General features: G+C 34.2%; 1 protein-coding gene and 1 long non-coding RNA gene across 5 annotated transcripts in view; one reads left to right on the top strand and one right to left on the bottom strand.

Moving 5' to 3' along the window:
- The window catches only part of cntnap2a (contactin associated protein 2a), a 743,992-nt gene that overhangs the window by 379,771 nt on the left and 347,753 nt on the right, over window positions 1–16,468 (bottom strand).
- On the top strand, window positions 5,026–14,695 carry LOC141380663 (uncharacterized). Its single transcript, XR_015524890.1, has 3 exons — window positions 5,026–5,191; window positions 5,810–5,888; window positions 11,760–14,695. It is a non-coding gene; the product is annotated as an uncharacterized LOC141380663 (long non-coding RNA).

A 16,468-nucleotide genomic window follows, 5' to 3' on the forward strand; every position in this document is an offset into this window, starting at 1 on the left:
CATTATATGAGAACACTTTCTATTAATGAGCTATATATAATGTTTAAAGTCTATGTACTAACATTAAACATCTCAACTAGTGGAGGAGACTGAGACACTGACTTGCCTTCTTATAAACGGCCTCTACATTACTATCAAAAATCAGCTTATTGTCAATAATTGCGCCTAAATACTTCAAATTTGTGAGCTGCTTTACTATTTTTCCATTTATAATGACTGGTTCATGAGTATCTACTGCCTTTATTTGACTTCCCAGACATAGCTCTTTTGTTTTTCCAATATTAAGATGTAATAAACTTTTGCCAACCAATCTGTGATGCTATTAATATAGTTAAAATATAAGGAGTTATTCATTTCTTCCTGACAGGAAACCAATGCCAGATCATTGGCATATTTTATAAGAGCAAGGTTATCATCATTATTGTTTTGCAGTTTATTAATATATATAGAAAATAAAATAAGGGGTAATACCCTGAGGTACCCCTATATATAAAACAGATCAGTCAGAAATAACTTGATTAACACAGACACATTTTTTAAAGATTCTCTGATCCATACAATCAACCATCTGCTTACTCCTAAATTATGAAGAAGTTCTAAAAGAAGGTAAGGTTGAACAGAATTAAAGGCAGCTAAAATAAATGCATAAAGAGTATTCTAATGTTTGGCCTATCTAAATGATGTTAAACTTTATTCAAGAGAGTAAGAGAGGCATCCACAGTGCTCTGATTGGCCCTACATGTGATCTCTGCAGGACAGTAGCAGCGTTCGAAATGAGATGTAAATTCAGAGTTAAAAACCCATACAAGGTGCTCTGAATTAGCAAATAAATAAAATATTACAAGTGTAAACGTTAGCTGACTATCTTACAGGGTAATGCTGTTCAAACCAAACACGAAGGACTATGTCACTCGCTTTAGTTTACCTGTGGGATGTTTTTCACCTCAATCAAATTTTCTGCTCAAGTTATATGATTTCAATTTGCTGCAAATGCATTGTGCATTCATGCTGGTTGGTGGAAATTCATCTCCGTTTGTGCATTTGCATTGACTTTGTAATCTACCAATGTCAGAATGACATTTATAAAAATGAAAAAAAACTGAATTTCACAAAATAAAAGCATACATATTTCTAATATGGTGATTTTTTATAACCATAATGTGCAAGTCATTTTGAATTAAAATTTCTGCTAAATGAGATTAAAAATAATATTCATATGAAACAAAAAACATATTTTCAGATCACCAAATTTCCTCTAACATAAATTTTACAACTGAATTGTTTTTGCTATTTTACTTCAAAAAAAAAAGATACATTTCAAGACATTAAAATAAAAGACTATCACCAAGTGGCAATACAAATTGTCAGTCATTGACAATCGCATGCTATTTTGAGTAAAACTTACTGATACTTATCCAAGTGATGTTTAAGACCTCACCCTGTTTAATTCATACCTCTAGGCTGACCTGAAACAAAGCCAAAGTTTGCTTTGTATCTGGGACTCTAGCCTGTTGTAGGGTTCATTTCTTGAGGCACAGCCTGTGGGCTCCAGGAGAAGGCCATCAGACTCACCATTATTGTTTGCAGAGGCTTTTGTGAGTGATGTAAAACACACTCGCATGACCAGTCGATGGCCTTCACACATTTATCCTCGCCGAATAACAAATATTGCCAGCTATTGCTGTGGTAAAAGGCTCTGGATGATTTCCTTCGACTGCGGGATAAATAAAACATATATTAATATAAATATTTCTCACACACTACATATATAATATGAGCTATCATGTAGCGTGAGGGAAATATTTATATGAAAATACAGCCGTTTTTGTATAAAAAGAGGAGGATTTTTCGATTAGTTCATAAATAAGAAAAGTCGTAGTCAATAATATTCAATAACTGAGAGTTATAGGAACATGTAGATGTCAAAAGTATAGTGTGGAGCTATTGTACATGGAAAACATTGTATATTTCAGCAGAAGCCGGCGGGATAAACCTGATATCCTCTGCTCTCAGTCACCTCCACATATCACATTGATTTTTGAAGCTTTCGCCACCCTGAAGGGAACGACAGAACGAGATGGAGGAAGTGCCTATTTCTGACTGATAAAATTTGACCAGAGCACAGGCTCTGAAATAGACAAACCTCCTGTTTTTCCTCTGGAAATGGACATGGTTAAGCAAGGTTCATGGGTCAAAGCTTTGAGCTTTTCAAAGCAATTTTTTTTTGTCATCTTGGAAAAAAAAAAGTGATGGCCTGGAGTGTTTAACCAGACACAGAGCTATAAAACAGAGGAGAATGTAACAGACACTATTAGAGCGAGAACAGCTGAGATAACAGAGATCTCACACAGACGTTATTAAAAACGGGCAAAGTCATGGACATTAGATATCCTCTGTCCTCTACAACTGTAAATTATGGATGAACTAAAGACATAATGGCTCTGTTTCAGTAGTAATATATCTCTGCCTAATGTGTATATAGGCATCTTTACTATCATGGAGCCCAGAATGATTGATTTAAAACAGAGCTTTTATTCTCTTTCATTCATTCATTTTAACTTAACTCCTCTACATGAATTTAGGTGTAACATTTTAGAAGTAACACTTTTTCTGAAGACCTATATTTTTTTGGAAATATATTATATATATATATATATATATATATATATATATATATATATATATATATATATATATATATATATATATATATATATATATATATATATATATATATTCAAAGAATGTACAATGAGAGGAGAGTTTAGCTTCAACCCTAATCAAACACACCTGAACCAGCTAATCAAGCTCTTACTAGAGAAATTTCCTGGCAGGTGTGGTGAAGCAAGTTGGAGTTAACTCTCCAGGACACTGGCCCTCCAGGACCGTGTTTGGACACCCCTGCTTTATACTATACTATACTAAAATACTATACTACTAGCTACTGTGGATCACTGGAGAACAACAAATCTGCCACCAAATGGACTTCAAATCCTGTCATGCACCTCACACACACCTGTTCCGGTTTTCCCTGATGACACACACAGACACACTAAAACAGCTAAAACTCATCATTCATTCATTACCTAGACTATAAAGACACGTTTCATTTCCACACACATTGCTGAGTCTTGTTAACCTGTCAACATTACAAAACGTTTACCTTGTCTTGCTTTGCCCGTGCCGTCTTTCTTGATTCTCACTTTGTTTACTCTTTATGTTGTTAGCTGCCCGGACCAATTCATTTGCCTGTGACCTGACTAGTCTTTTGGACTTCCCTGTATGATTCTGTTTGCTCCTGTGTTTGACCGTTGATTGTCTGACTAATGTTCTTAATAAATACTGCATGTGGATCCTCAACTGCGATGTCCAGCGTTTGCTTCATGACAAGTATATTTCAGTGCTTCTCGTTCCTAGTCCCCGTGACACCCACTGTGCTTATTTTGTGTCTCTTGTGTTTAAAGGGATAGTTTATACAAAAATTTGAATAATGTCATTATTTACTCACCCTTTACATGTTTATAAACTTTATGAGTTTATTTCTACTGTTGAACACAAAAGAAGATATTTTAAAGAAAGTTGGAAACCTGTACACTGCAAAAGATGTTTTTGTCTTGTTTCTAGTCTATAAAAATGTTATTATAAAAAGTTTTAAAATTTGGGAGTTTTTTTTTTTTTTAATTAACTGAGCTATTTTAATTAACAAACGTAATAATCAAAATAATCTTATTAAAAAAAAAATAATAATACAATTTTGCTTACCCAATTGATAGATTATTTAGCTTGTTTTAAAGTAACACTCACTTAGTTTTGGTAGAATATTTTTGAAAACAAGACAATATTATTTGCTTTTCTAGAAAATGCTTCTTGATTTAGGAATTTTTAGATATTTGGACTAAAAAAAAAAAAAAAAATTAATATATATAGTGTAACCACTGCTAAAATGAAAAGGCAGCACCAGATGGTTAAGCATAAAATACACACCACACACTTATACATTTGTAAAATGCCCAAATTAAACAAAAAAAAATTAATAAGCATTTTTCTTATCATTTGTGCATGCATGTATCCAGCATGCTTTTTTTTTCTATGAAGGACAGAGACTGAAAAACAACTCTTAAGATTTACTTTAAAAAAATCCTTGTAACAATCTGCAGGAAAAGATTTCAAGTAAATTTCATTAACTTAAATTGGCTACAAATAATCATGTAAAATTTACTTAATATTTAACCTAACACTCTTAAACTAATTAAGTAAAAGTTAATTGATTATCTTTAATTTTGAGTCTATATTTATTTAAATTAATCAAGTGATGATTGAGCAGAAGGGATATTGATTTAATCAATTTAAATTAAGCTTAGCAGTTATACAAATTAGTACATTTGGCATTACTTAGTTTAATTGATCACAGAGCTAGTGTTAGCACAGCTATGGCTCTCTGAGTGAAGCGTCAAACATTAATGCTAATAATAAAAATGCCAAGACTGAAAGCATGAGTGCTACTCTTCTGCGAGGTGTAACCTCAAAACTAAAGAAAAACTTACTCAAAAGTCTTCTTGAACTAACGAAGATTAAACTCTTAACAAGTCTTTCTCTCAAATTTAAACACCTAAGATTGCTTTTATTTTCAGAATATTCTACTCTTAATTCAAATCATACAAAGCATACTGAGAAACTCACATATATTATGACTTTTTCGTTATTTTAATTTCCTTATTAATAGGTTTGCAACGATTAGAAAATATTTAAGTATGACAAGTCAATTATATTAATAATTACCTCTTTCCTCTCATTTCATTAAATCAAGTAAATGTGTAAATATTGAATATTTTCCTTGAAACTTAATATTACAATAAAAATATTAGAGTCAATTTATTAGATTTTACAACATGAAAAGTAATTTCTTTCCGTTGCTAAGTTTATTTCTAAGAGAGCGAAAACAAACAAATAAACAAACAAAAAAGTCTCTTAGAAGTTTAGTCCAGCCCCCAAGTCTATGTTTCATCAATCGCTGCCTCTGTAAGCAGTGCACTGGGTTTGGAACTGAGAAAATGACTCTCTGTGTTGAAAAAGGCTGCATTGAGACATCTGCTCATTTTGGCTGAAGAGGAATGGAAAGCAAACAGGAAGGAGTGGATTGAAAGCAAAGACGGTGTTGAGGAATGATTCAGAGCCGCCATTGAGGTCCATGGTGAGCAAACATCAGTAAATTATTGCACAACATCCATCAAGATCATTCACTATCTTTAAATTCAGAGCATGAGATGTACAGGAAATTAACAAAACATCATCCAGGAACAATATAAGATATAGCTGTATCACATTCGTTCTGATGCATAAACTGTAAAAAAAAACAACAACAATCTGATATACAGCAAAATAAATAATTGATTATGCTAGTGATTATTTCTAGAAGATGACCTATGATTTGCCACATTTATTTCACTTTAGGAACTAAGTTTTTTTTCTGGTATGAAACTAATAATAAAAAACTGATATTCATGGATGCTCACTATTGAATACAATTGTTCAATATGAACTGAAACAGTTCCCTAAACAAAAATGTAATAAGCAAAGCTTTATGAACATTTCTATTTGAAAAAAAAACACAGCAAAATGTCTTATAAAAGGTGGCATATGAGAAAAACAAATGATGTTTACATTTAATGTGGTTATTCTCAGAGCTGGGAAATATCCAACCCATGATCATGATCATGTATGTGTGTGTGTGTGTGTTGCCTGCTTTCTGGAACCATTCTTCACCATACTCGAACCCATCGTCTTGGTCAACTTTGTTCTGCATCTCAAGTCGCCGATGAACATGTTGAGCTACCAGACAAACTAGTAACATCGAAAAAGCCGTCCACATGCAGGCAAGCAGTCAGCTGGTAAGCGAGAAAAGGAACTGCGCCATACCGCCCTGTAGTGTTTGTTTTAAATAAGAAATGCAGCCATGCGTAGCTCTGGCTACATAATTTGCGATCTCCAGAGATGTATGCAGGGTTACATTTTCAGAATGAGCCTATGTTGGAAATAATTAAAAAAGTATTTAGTTAAAATACATTTCTGAAAATGTCATGTCAAGTTCTAAAGTTTAGGATCAGTAAGGCTTTGTGTTGTTAAGATATTTAGGCTCACCAAGTCTGCATTCAATTGAAAGGATAAGTCAAACAGCAATATTGATTTTTTAATATATATATATATATATATATATATATATATATATATATATATATATATATATATATATATATATATATATATATATATATATATATATTATAATATATTTTTCATATACTTATGTTTCAAATTATTTGATGTATAGAAAATAATTTATATAAAAAAGGAATCAATAAATCATGTTTTTACTGAGTTAAATATACATAATTATGTGGAATTTATTAATATAATACACCAGGAGTGGCCAACCCTGTTCCTGGAGAGCCACCTTCCTGCAGATTTCAGTTGCTACCCATATCAAACACACCTGAACCAATTAATTAGGACCTGAACACCACGTGATAATTACAGGCAGGTGTGTTTGATACGGGTTGCAACTGAAATCTGCAGGAGGGTGGCTCTCCAGGAAAAGGGTTGGCCACCACTGTAATACACTGTAAAACACAGAAAGTTAAGGTAACTCAAAGGTGCTTTTCCATTTTGAGAAAACCGATTGCAACAAACCATTTAGGTTCAAAAACTAATCCTAATAAGTACTGTGAACTCAATCCATGTGAGTAAAAGAAGCAATTTGAGCACAGTAAAAACCCAATAAATGAAAATAATTCAACTTATTTGAAAAAAAACGATCACAAAAAAACATTTGAGTTAAAAAAACAAATCTATATGAGTACTGTGAACATACTCCATTTACGTTGAAGTAATGAGATATTTAATTAACTCATTAGATTAAACACTGAGATCAAAACTCTTTTAATATGAGTAGAATCAACTTTTAGTAAATTTTGAGTTAACTACACTCATTTCATTTGATAAAGTTGACTGTTGGGTTTTACAGTGTACTGTTCTGTAGAATTAATTTAAATCTGATGAAATATGAATTTAGAGTACTACAATCTATTTAAAGAAGATAAAAAAGCCCAAACATTTGACAAAAAGAAATACAAGATTGCATGGGATTTATGGTACACCTCTGTTGGAAACTCTGTCATCTCACTGTTGTAATAAATAGCAAGTAATAAGTCCAAATGTACGCTCACCTTAACTTTCTCAGTGGAGCTGAAAGTTCAATATTGAATAGGAATACACTGCAATAATGGACATCCCCTCAAGGGAATCATAGGGCAAACACTATGCCTTTCTATGATTATAATGTTATATTGTCCCAGTTTATGAGCTAGCTAAATTGCCTTCCGCCTGGATTGAAAAGCCTCTCAAATTACCTCAACAGGGGCAAATATTTAAGACCGAAGCTCAACTCAAATTCAGAAGTGCTAGAGGGCTTCATAAATGTCCAAAAAAAAAAACCTAAACAGATTCACTAAAAAAAGCAGGATCAACATATGATGGAAAACTAGATGGATAGGGTTTCTTCAGTCACATGGTTTCACATGCCTTAAAGTCCCTCTAAAAGTTATTAGTTGCTGCTCTAACAACTGGGATCAATGACAAGACTTTTGACACGTATTGTATAAGCTGTGTGCTCCCAAACAATAACTTATTTTAGAACTTAACTTAAAGTTTTTATTGAAAAGAAAATATCATCTAAAATGTAAAAATGTTTATTTCCACCAAATAAGAACCAACAATTCAGATGACATTACTGAGCAATTAAGCTTGTCATAAGATCTTTTGACCAATCAAGTGGTCTATGAATTGACTCACAACTTCTTTCTGTAAAACTGCCTTGAAATATATATCTTAAAAGGTGCTATTTGTACCAATAAATGTCAATTCAGTTGAATTCTACATGTATTTTGAAGAAAATAAGAGTTGGGAAAACTAACCATTGCTATTATAGACTGCCATGAGTCAGATGCACTTCATTTTAGCAACTTTGACTGATAGATCTATGATTTAAATGAAACACCACTGTTTCATAAAAAAAAAAAAAATTATAAAAAAAAAAAACATGATCTTAATCTTAATGTGATTACTTGATTGCACCCTGTCTTTATGTTTGAAGAAATGATGTCACACATTGAAAAAAGCTGTGCATTTCAAGGTACTTCAGGGCACCTTTAAAGGTATACGACCGTGGCCGAAAACACATGAAGAGCACAGCTGAATGCTTATAAGGAGCAAAACAAACGCCACTGAGCATGACAATTTGAGTTTTTTTTTTTTTTTTTCAAAATTATCCCATTAACACAATGGAAAAGGTCTGTGATCGGTGCGATTCATCAAACTGTCAGCAGCATGACTTGTCAGTGTTGTTCTTACAGGCTTACATTGCATGAGTGGAAAATCACTGGCAATTTTCAGTCACCCTGTCAATTCTGCTTGTAATTGAACACGCAGCAATGCTCCGAATACTTATTAGTTTTGCTTAAAGGCTATAAGAGGAAAACAAATGTGTAAAGGCAACCTGTTTAAAAGCATGTTGCGAAACATTGAAGATATAGCTTCCTAATGCTGATCATTTCCTAATATCATCTTTATGGCATCATTGTTTTACTGTGAAAAGCAGGGTTTTATTAACAGGCTGCATTAGGTAAAAAGGGGGTCAAAATGCCAATAGACTTAAATATCCCTTAATAAATGCTGCATTTAATGTGAAAATCACTTTCACTTTAAAATAAATCACTTTCAAATGTATTTTATATCCAATGTATTAATAACACTTTAGCCTTAATTATTAGCTTGCTCTATAGTGAACAGACTAGAATATCCCTCAATAAGTGCCGTAATTAATGTGGATATCACTTTCACTTTAGAATAGGGGTTTGAATTGCCTTTATTAACACTATAATAATGACATTTAGCCTTAATTTAATTAATTAATTAATTAGCCATGTTAATTAGCCTTCATTAATTAGCTTTTTTAGTCAATAAACTTGAATATTCCCCAATAAGTGCCATAATTAATGTGGATATCCCTTTCACTTTAGGATAGGGGGTCAAATTGCCTTTATTAACACTATATTAATGCCATTTTAGCCTTAAATATTAGCTTGCTTTAGTTAATAAACTTAAAGATTCCCCAATAAGTGCCATAATTAATGTGGATATCACTTTCACTTTAGAATAGGGAGTCAAATTGCCTTCATTAAAACTTTAATGATGACATTTTAGCCTTAATCATTAGCTTGTTCTAGTCACCAAACTTAAATATCCCTCAATAAGCGCCATAATTAATGTGGATATTACTTTCATTTTTTATACAGGGGGTCAAAAATGACATTTTAGCCCTAATCATTAGCTTGTTCTAGTCAACAAACTTAAATATTCCTCAATAAGTGCCATAATTAATGTGGATACTTTTACTTTAAACAGGGGGTCAACTTTTCTTTATTAATTATTTAATTAAATTTTAGCCTTAATTAGCTACTAGCTAGTTCTAGTCAATAAACCTGAATATCACTTAAGTGCCATTATAAATGTGGACATAACTTTAACTTCATGAGGTTAAACTGTGTTTATTACACTATTTTAGCCATATATAACTGCAACATTAAACATAATTATAGCTTGTTGTTCAGTTTAACTTACACAATAAATGAATAAATAATATGTGGCTTATCGATTTGTAAACAATAGTTAAAATGCTTTTATAATATGTTCAGTTAATTAGGAATAATGTGTTTGCTCATGCTTAACTGATGCATAATTGTCAACAATTTAATCATGATTTACAAGTTTAACTGAGCTTAACTAATGCATAATTCGGGACCCTTAAATGTCTAGTTAACCATTAATTACTTGTGTGTTTGTTTTTAACTAATGCTTAATTGTGAACAAATTAACTACTAATTAATGCTTAACTAATGCATTATTTAAACCCTTAAGCTAAAGTGTTACAAATTAATGTATTTTGTATGGTTGTACTGTTACTTTTAATCAACAATCAAAACACTGCACCTTATTAAAATAGATGAGATTATACAATAGTACATAAAATAAAATAGATGAGTTGATATAAGATACCAAAATAAAATCCTTACAGACCCATGCAGCATAACTCCAGCTATAACAGCGCTAAAGATTAAAAAGAAAACAAAGGTGTAAAGGAACCCTATTTTAATCCATTAAATTCCCATTGCTAAAGATTTTCTGACAGTGTCATTACGATGATTACCAGTTTTAAAATAAAAAAGCAGCATTTGACTAACTCAAACTGGCTCCATTAGTAAATAAGCAAAAAAACAAACAAATCCAAACACATTTCCACTCGATTCCTCGCGCTTAATTAGAGAACATCTCAAAAGTTGCCTCATTCTCTTGACAACTGCGCACTTGATTACCATCGCAACAACCTTGCAGTAACACCACCTAATTATGACTAATTATGTGTTTCTGAGGGAAATAATCAGTACTCGCCATTGGCTCCCGGGAGATGATGATTAAATGCTGAAAAACACCAAGAAACGTACCAGCACAAGATGTCGATGGGATCATAATTCTCATTTGAACCTTTTTTTTTTTTCATTCATTGTCCTCCAATAATATAGACACCATTGGTAAACATTTACAAAATAAACTGTAAAAAAAAAAAGGCTTTATTGTACCCAATCGATTATTTTCCTTAAAAACTTAACCATAAAAACTCAGAATTCACTGAAAACAAACAACTACAAAGCCTGGAAAAACATGATTAATAATTAGTACACCCCTCACAAACTTATCTTTTGAATGAATCATTTCAATAGGATGCTTTACTATATTATATTTGGGCATATACATTAGTTTAGTCAGCACTGAAACCAAATCCGGACCTAACATAACAAAAAACTTAAAATCACAGTCCAAAAATGTGTACACTAAAATGTATATGTTAGGGAAAAATGTTAAATAAAAAAAAAAATAAATCAAGAGAAAGATAAATTAAAAAATTATGAAAAAAAACATGAAAAATTAAGAGAAAATAAACAAACATACAATTAAGATGAAGTTGTGTTGTAATTTTCTTGAATTTAAATATATTATCTTTCTATTTCTAAATATGTCAAGTGACTAAAAAAATATTTTATTAAATTATATGTTCTAATGTAGTCTATAAAATGATATTTTTAATAAATCTGTTTTGTTTAAATGCACCAAAATATATAACATATATTCACTGAAAGTTTTTGAAAAAAAAACATTCATTTTTAAGCTACATAATTATCAGTCACCTGAGTAATTGAGAGAAAATAGTTCAACCATGAGTTTGTGCTTCATTGTATAAATTTGAGGAAACACAAAGATCAAACTGATATAAGGAGCTCAGGCCTTCTCATTATGGTCTCTGGAATAGCCTTCCTGCTAATGTCCAAGGCTCAGACACACTCTCACAGTTCAAAACTAGATTAAAGGCCTATCTTTTTAGTAAAGCATACACACAATGCATCACATAATGGCATGATGCATGAGTGTGCTTGACAACCACCTGTAGGACACACTCCCCCTATCTTAATGCATCAGACATTTCGTTGGAAACACTTCTATGCTTTATATGCTTGTACATATAACTGCTAATTTCCTTTATGGTAGATATTTTTTGCATTGATATTTAACATGTCTTGTTCAAATACATTATGAACAGCAGCTACACATAATATTTTCTTTGTTCTTTATTTCCATCTGGGCATACTCAGTCCAAGGCCACTCGTCATTGTGCAGTGCCATTGAAAAGATCAAGATCCTGTGACGAGATGATGCCAACTATTGAAGACTTCTAGAGGTCTCCATAATCCTGGACCATACTGTATCCAGAGTAAATGCTGTGGTGGAACGGAAAGCATGAGTCTCCATGAGATTCCTAAAAGACACAGTGACAAACGAGTTCCCGCATTGGTCCTGAGGGCCAGCCTGAACACCCACCGGTGACCTATTCACACCTGCAAGCCCCCAGCGCCTAGACTGTAGCTCTGCACAAAAAGTTTGAGGCCGTACTCACACTAGGTACAGTTGCCTCGAACCGGGCCAAAGCATGCTTGTCCCCCCTCCCGTCTCCCCTGACGGCCCGCAGTCACACCACAAATGGGCGTCGGCACGCTTACGTCATCGCTGCTGCGCTGTTCAGTGAGAAGCGCTCTCTCACACTTAGCAGCACAGTGGAGATTTCTCTAGTTATATCGTGTCAGTCGTTTGATTTGCAGTGACATGCAGTCAAATATTTCGCCAAACAGTCCTTAGGGATGCGGTGACACGCAGTTAGATATTTCACCGTACAGATCCGCCACTTTTGGCGCTCATAAACAATCATAAAGCTCTCGTGCTGTAGGAATGAGGAGGTCTGCTGAAGCCGCGCAGCTGTCGTGATGTGAGGAGTTCTCGTCTTTAATAAACTACGGCAGTTTGCGTTCACTGAACAGTAAGAATGATTAATAAATCCATATGAGACAGCCCCTTAAAAGTCACGTCTCGCTTTCAGTTTTGAGCTTTGGTGCGTTTTGCACTCACTCACAAGCGTACCGTGCCAAAGTCCAAATGAACCGCGCTCAGGCACACCTCTTCCAACCGGGCCAGGGCCGGCTAAGTGAACCGTGCTTGAGCCCGATTCAGCGCACTCACACTTCTCAAACGATCCGGGAAACGGGCCTGGGCATGGTACGGATGGCATAGTGTGAGTAGGCCCTAAATGAAGAAATGGTTGTGCCCATTTGAGCCTGGTTTCTCTCAAGGTTTTTTCCTTCACTTTTGTCAATTGGTTAAGTTTTGTTCCTCTCCCCACTTTCATCACTGGCTTGCTTGGTTTGGGAGTTGAAGAGCTGAGCATCGCCGAATTTGCTCTTCAGTGTTTGAACTTTCAGCAGTGAAAATTAAACAACACTAACCTAAACTTTAACTCTAAAATCTGGACTGACACAGATTCAATTTCAATTTACTAGAACTTAACTATTACTGTTAGGCTGCTTTGACACAATCCACATTGTAAAACCACTATAGAAATAAAGATGTTTGATATTTGAGGTTATTGTGCTTCACAAAATCAGAACTGAACATAATAATAAAGAAAAAACACTTAAAATTCACATTTCCACCATAACAGCACAATGTTTGGAGGATAGTCAAAGTGGACAAAAAAAAAATCCCCCTTAAAAAAAAGGACAGCTAGAGAACTGCAAAAGGTAGTCAAGGTAGTTGTATCGTGACATCACCTACATCATAATGATTTTTCAAATGATTTCAGAAAAAAAGAAAAAAACTCTACTCTACAAGGGTGGAGGATTGTTACCCCGGGTTGTTAATGAGAGATTTGGTTTTAAGGAAACACATCAATTTCATATGAATCATCTTGAATAATTTGGATTCACTGAAGAAGCCCTAATCCTTAACATGCTACCATTCCCACCCATTACAAACGGATCCGCCACACTGAGTCATTCATGACATGTCAATTAACTCAACATGTCGGCTGTTAATCTTCAGCGCTTTAAAAAAAAAGATGATGAAAACTCAATGCATTTAAATCAGCAGGCTGAAGATTCACTGACTTCATGCAGTAATAAGTAAAAGTAAGGAGATGGCAATTATGTCCCCTCTGGAATTTGACTTAACTGCGGCTTATTAGCTAGACTACGCTCATTTATGGCACTATCAGACTTCTCATCCACATTTCCAAAGCCAATTTGCAGCTCAAGACAAGCCGAATGGACCTTTAACCTGGACAAGACAAGGACGGAGGCAAACAGGCTGAGCTGCAAAGGGGAAATTCCACAAAGTACAGATGAAAGTTTACTCTGTGACCCTGACTGGCCTGTAATGGATCATTCTTATACCCTACATCATTAGAAGAAGGATTGCTGTATGTTCATCATCAATTGTGATTGTAATTCTGGGTTTTAATCAGAAATGAATGGCATTAATGGGTCTGAAAAATGCAGATTACTTTAGCTAAAAATAAAAATAAAAAATTAAGTAAAAATAATACAATTCAACTATTCTGTCTTTAAAATTAATGTATTCTGATTCAGTACTAATTACTGTATTCAATTATTATTTTTACTGGACAATGTACAGTGCAATGAGTGTACAGTGGTCCATTGCCATTGTCCATGTAGACCATTGTCAATCAACCTCCCTGTACAGTACAGAATGTGTTCAGCTTGACAAATTAACAGAAATCGTTGATTGTTAGCAGTGTGAGTTTCAACAAGGATGCAAAAACAGTTGTAACTGTCTGTAGCAAGACCATCGTGAAGGGGACAACACACCAAATGCACCGTGCCACGCAGCGCCATGCATTTTAGAATTGTAAACATTGATTTATATCAGGTTACCTACACTGGCGTCGCAAATCAGTGGCTTTCTGCGGTGTCCGGCTACGACTCAGGACACTTTTCATATTTCTGCCGTGCCACAGAGTGCCATCTGAATAATTTCATTTGAAATAACATGCAAATAAGCGTGTCTGGTATGTTACTTCCAACTGTCATGTGCGTGGCGCATCCCTTAAGGATGGAGTCTGCTTTAGTTTTGCAAATCAATGACTGCAGGAAAAAAGAACATTACTTTGGATGCCAACATTATCTGCACAAAAGCAAAAAAGCTTTATGCATTTTTGCTGACAGCAATAAATATTTGCTCTTGACAACAGGTTTTGATCTAAGGTTTCATTCTATAATTTTGGACTTATTTTCTATGAAGGTTTGAACTTTGAGAGTGTTTAAACAAGTGAGAAAGTGTGAAAATGTTATTGCATGTCTGAGAATAGTGTATAAAGTGTATAGTGAGTAGTGTTGCCGATTGTTTTCAATGAAAAGGCGCTAAGCTCTGGCCAAAAAGTCACTTAATGTCCCTAGATTACATCATACATCAATTTGCATTTCACTGACGTCATCACACTCTACCGTTTCTGTTTGTTTAACAGCCTATGATTTATAAAAGGGGTTTTATATTTGCACTATGCTTTATATATTTATATATGCATATCAATTTACCTATTTTTTTGCCGTTTAAATACAGTATATCAATGTAGATGTGTAGTGAATTTGAAGTAATCTCTCAGATGTAATACACTCAGACAAGTTCCGAAACTGTAACAAAAATTTCTGTGATTGTGAACAAGAACAGAATAAGTAGTCAAATTAAATTGTTAAAAGAAAAGAGAAGCAGATCAATTTGACTGTACAATGGAAATACCTTACACTCCCGGTGCTAAATCATTTGCTGTCGGTACTCAGAGGAGTGATCTGCTCTCAGGTTGCAGGTTGGAGAGACTGCTGTATGAGGACTGGGCCACCTGTCAGTACTCTTGCGGTGGGGGAGTGGCAGGCGGCATCATCTCAGTTCATTGAGAAGAGTAGGGACAGTACAGTATGGACACATGAGAGTCTATAAAAATCTCCAGCAACACACAAAAAGTCACTAGATTTGTCGCTAGTCATATTGTCGCTAAATATAACAACAAAGTTGCTAAGTTGACAACACAGTGAGGGGTTTTACAGCCTTAAAACATCTATAATAATTGTAAAAATAAAGCTACTTTGCGGATTTTGCCGATTATTTATCAGATTATTTTTAGAACGTAACTCCCGTGATTAATGAGAGACCACTGTAATCATTTCTTTAATGAACGACTTTCGTTATTAAAAAAAAAACTGTTTCATTCATTCATTTTCTTGTCAACTTAGTGCCTTTATTAATCTGGGGTCCCCACAGCGGAATGAACCGCCAACTTATCCAGCAAGTTTTTACGCAGCAGATGCCCTTCCAGCCGCAACCCATCTCTGGGAAACATCCACACATACAATCACACACACACTATAGACAATTTAGCCTACCCAATTCACATGTACTGCATGTCTTTGGACTGTGGTGGAAACCGGAGCAAACCCACGCGGAGGCAGGGAGAACATGCAAACTCCACACAGAAACGCCAACTGAGCCAAGGTTCGAACCAGCGACCCAGCAACCTTTTTGCTGTGAGGCGACAGCACTACCTACTGCGCCACTGCCTCGCCAAAAACTGTTGCATAATAAGTGTATTCAGATCTCTTAATAAATGACTGATACACAGTTATTTTAAGTGAATCAAAAACATAAAAAAATACAGTAGGTGTAGCCTTATACCTAAATAAATACCAATCAGCATGATGGTATTAACACTTGTTTGGTTAAAAGGTTAGGGTTAAGTATAGTCTGATATCTAAACTAAATCACCTTTATGAATCTTTTGAGTGAATCGAACACAGAGTTTGATTCAACCTGCAGAATAAAATGATCGATTCATGATGTGACTTTAGTCACTAATAATTTATAATGCATTAGCCTATTAAAAAACATCCCTATAGTCAATATCAATCGTGGAATAACTTTTTTTGCCTTTATTAGTCATGAAAAGTCTGTGTAAACATGTCTT

This window comes from Danio rerio, chromosome 24 (assembly GCF_052040795.2).
Source record: "Danio rerio strain M-AB ecotype USA chromosome 24, GRCz13ab, whole genome shotgun sequence".
Taxonomy (NCBI): Eukaryota; Metazoa; Chordata; class Actinopteri; order Cypriniformes; family Danionidae; genus Danio; species Danio rerio.